Source organism: Camelus dromedarius, chromosome X (genome assembly GCF_036321535.1).
Source record: "Camelus dromedarius isolate mCamDro1 chromosome X, mCamDro1.pat, whole genome shotgun sequence".
NCBI lineage: Eukaryota > Metazoa > Chordata > Mammalia > Artiodactyla > Camelidae > Camelus > Camelus dromedarius.
In genome coordinates, this window is record NC_087472.1 from 102,654,102 (window position 1) to 102,657,830 (window position 3,729).

A 3,729-nucleotide genomic window follows, 5' to 3' on the forward strand; every position below is an offset into this window, starting at 1 on the left:
CAACTGAGAACACTGTGGTTATTTGTTGTGTTTCTATCAGCAACACTCATGTGTTCAAAAGACCCAAAGCCACACCTGTCAGAATAAGGAAACTTTAACTGGGACCCAAATCTTAGGCTTAATTTTGCAGTAGTACAGGGAATTACGAAGTTAAAATGCAACGTGTTTGTCCCATAAGCAGCAATTAAGTGGCTTTATGTGCCAGGTGTAGTGTTGCGTATGGGTGATAAAAGCTTGGGTAAGGCAGCACCCTCAGGGACTTCCGAGTCTGAGGAGAGGAGGACATTTAGAGAGAAAAGTGCACTGAAGCACGTAGGCCTTTAACAGGAGGAGGTACAGAGAACAATGGGGTGTGACAGAGAAAATATGTGTTTGGTTTGAAGGTTTGGAAGAGGTTAGGAAGACCTTCACAGAGGGATTATCTTCGAGCTAAGTTTTTTCCCCCAGTTTTATTGAGAAATTGACATAGATACATCACTCTTTAAGTTTAAGCCATACAGCGTGATGGTTTGATTTACCTATATTGTGAAATTGTTTTTTTAAAAACAGCTTTTTGGGGGTTTAATTTACATACCATACTATAAAATCCACTTGTTTTAAGTGTACAATTCGATGAATTTTAGTCAGTTTACAGAATCATGCAGTTATCACCAGAATCCATCACTCTAGGTGATCATGACTCGACTTTCTGAAGTTCTACAAAATCAGTAGGTGCCCAGCTGTTAGGGATGAAGAAGGTTTAGGAAGGGAGGGCAGAGAGGCATGGATGGATACGGTGTGTTTGGGGAAATGCCAGCAGTTTCATCAGGCTGGGGCCAGGGTTTGTGGCGGGTGGAGCTTGGGCGGCGGGGAGGGCAGTTTGGGGAGGGCAGTGGGCAACTTTCTGAAAAGTAAGTTTGGAGCAGCCTGCAGGGCCCTGACCATGGAAGGCCTCATGTTTCCTACTCAAGAACTAGGAGGCTTGCTTTATTGAATCATTTTTAAATTTTATTTTCACCGGAGGTCTTCACATTTTTAAACTGAGATATAATTTATATATAACATACACTGATTTTAAGTGCACAGTTTGATGAATTTTGACACATGTACACCTGTGTAACTGCTGTGCGGCTTAGCGTACAGAACGTCTCCATCTCAACAGAATGTTGAGAGTTCCCTGATACCCCTTCCCAGTCAATTACTGCCCCCCTGCTTCCCCAGGAAAACACTGTTCCAATTTCTAGTTCTAGCTGTTCTGCAACTTCATAAATGGAACCATATAGTATGTATTCAGTGGTTTCTGGCTTCTTTTGTAATGTTCATCCATGTTGTTGAGTATGTTTTATTGCTGAATAGGATTTTTAAAAACTCTTGTCTATGGTTTATTTTTTTGAAATTGCCCAAGCAATTCATGCACAATTCATTCAACAGCTGTTGGAGCCCCTGCTATGTGTAAGGCATAACAAGGATGCTGGGGCCACAACAGGGAGCGAGGGGTTAATGGTTCCTCACTGTGTGGAACTTAGGATCTGGTGAGAGGCAGCTGGGAATGTAAAAGGTAGGAAACATTTAATAGCAGGATGTAAACATTGAAGGTTTTGTTTTGTTTACAAAAAGCTTTATTGTTTCTGTTTGGTCCAAGGTTTGGGAGAGGGCTCCAGGGTGGTTAAAAAGCTACATGGTGGCTGCAGAGAGAGGCTTCAGGTAAAAGCCCTGACTCCAGAGGGGCTCCTCAAAGGCTGCTGGGTTCCAGAGGCTCCTAGTTGTGCTTGAGGGTGAGCCTTTCAGAGAGATACTTGCCCAGCCCTGTCTGGGGACCAGCCAGCCCGCGGAGGTGAGTCAGGTGGTCGCCCATCTTCTTGATGAGTTTCATCTCCTCATCCAGGAAGCCACTCTCCAGAAAGTCACAGAGCTACGGGTCTATGCGGGCAGGACCCAGGGCAGGCAGATCCAAAAGGGCCTGGTTCAGGTTCTTCTCCAAGAACACAGCGGCTTCTATAGCATCCTGGGTTTTACCCCACTCATCTTGGGATAGCTTCTGCACGTTCTGGAAGAGGGTGCCACAGCAGCACTAGTTTTGTATTTTCAAGAGATGCTCAGCCGCGCTCTGTGGAAAAAGTGGCCCAGGCCCTCAGGGGCCACATCATCACAGTAGAAATAGTGTAACTGAGCAGGACACTGTGGGGTCTTCTGGGGTCAGACCTCTCCCCCATATCTTCTGCTTCAGCCCCTTTCTGAAGTACCTGGATAGTAGTATCTCGTGTATATTTCCTGAGTTTTTCAGATGCTTAAAACCACTACTAAAGGGAAGAAATGAACTTCTTGATGATGGAGAGCATGTAGCCCCAGACCTTTTGGAGCTTAGGAATTGATAGTGTTGACCACCTTGTTCCCTCAACATCAGCCAATCAGAGAATTGTGCATGAGCTGATCACATACCCTGAGACCCCGCCCCCCCCTTACCTGGACTTTAAATACACTTTGCTGAAACCTTCAGGGAGTTCTGGGCTTTCCTGGGCACGAACCATCCCGTCCTCCTTGCTCGGCCCTGTGATAAACCTTTCTTTGCTCCAAACTCATGTTTCAGTTTGGCTTCATGGGGCGGCGGGCACATGAACCTGCCTTCGGTAGCAATAGAAGACTGGAGAGAGGTAGGTGTAGGAGGCCTGCAGATGCATGTTGACCAGGCAGTTGACAGTGACCTCCACGTCGGTGGAATAATTCTGACAAATCTGGGAGCTCAGGGTTGATTGGCAATAAGGAGCTAAGCTCAAAAAATAGTGCTGGCTGGTCCTGGAGGTGGAGGGTAGTTCAGTGGTTGGTCCCGAAGGTTGTGACTGGGGAAAAAAAGGTTGGAGGGTGATGGGATGCTGGAGGAAGGGGTGTTCCTGGGTCTGTTCTGTCCAAACAGTGTGGAAGCAAGAGACAGATCCCTAGGACCTCCCAGCACACATTTTTTAATTCTTGTGAATATTTTATTTTTCTTCAAGTTAACTTTATTGAGATAGGTATTTTAATGCCATAAAATCCACTCATTTTATGTGGACAATTCAATAATTTTTAGTAACTTTACACAGTTGTGCCACCATCACCAAGAGCCAGTTTTAGAATATTTCCATTCCTCCTAAAAGGACCCTGTGCCCACCTGCAGTCTTAATCTCCACGCCCCACCTTAAGCAACCACTTACTTACTTTGTCCCTATAGATTTTTCTTTTTGAGACATTTCAGAGAAAGGAAATTATACAATATATGTCTGGCTTTGTTCCCTTAGCAGGATGATTTTGAAGTTTATCCATGTTGTAGCATATCTCAATACTTAGCTCTTTTTATTGCTGAATGGTATTGCATTGTATGGATAGACCACATTTTGTTTATCCTTTTACCAGTTGGTGGACATTCGGGTTGCTTCTACGAGTCTTGTATGGACACGTGTCTTGGGTAGACGTATGTCTTCATTCATTTCTCTTGGGTAGATACCTAGAAGTGGAATTGCTGGGTTTTATGGTGACTCTATGTTCAATATTTTAAGACACTGTCAGACTATTTTCCAAAGCAGGTGCACCATTTAGACAATTGTACCAACAATACATGAGAGTCCTGGTTTCTTCCCTTTGTCATCTACACTTGTTATTGTCTGTTTTTTAATGATAGTCATTCTAGTGGATGTGAAGTGTCTCATTTTGGTTTTGATTTGCATTTTCCTAATGACTGTTGAGTATCTTTCATGTAATTGTTGGCCATTTGTCTAT

The 3,729-nt window shown here is 44.1% G+C and overlaps 1 pseudogene; it reads right to left on the reverse strand.

Moving 5' to 3' along the window:
- Nucleotides 1-1,705: 1,705 nt before the first annotated feature.
- LOC116151029 (ferritin light chain-like) lies at nucleotides 1,706-2,657 on the reverse strand (annotated as a pseudogene).
- Between the last annotated feature and the right edge of the window lie 1,072 nt (nucleotides 2,658-3,729).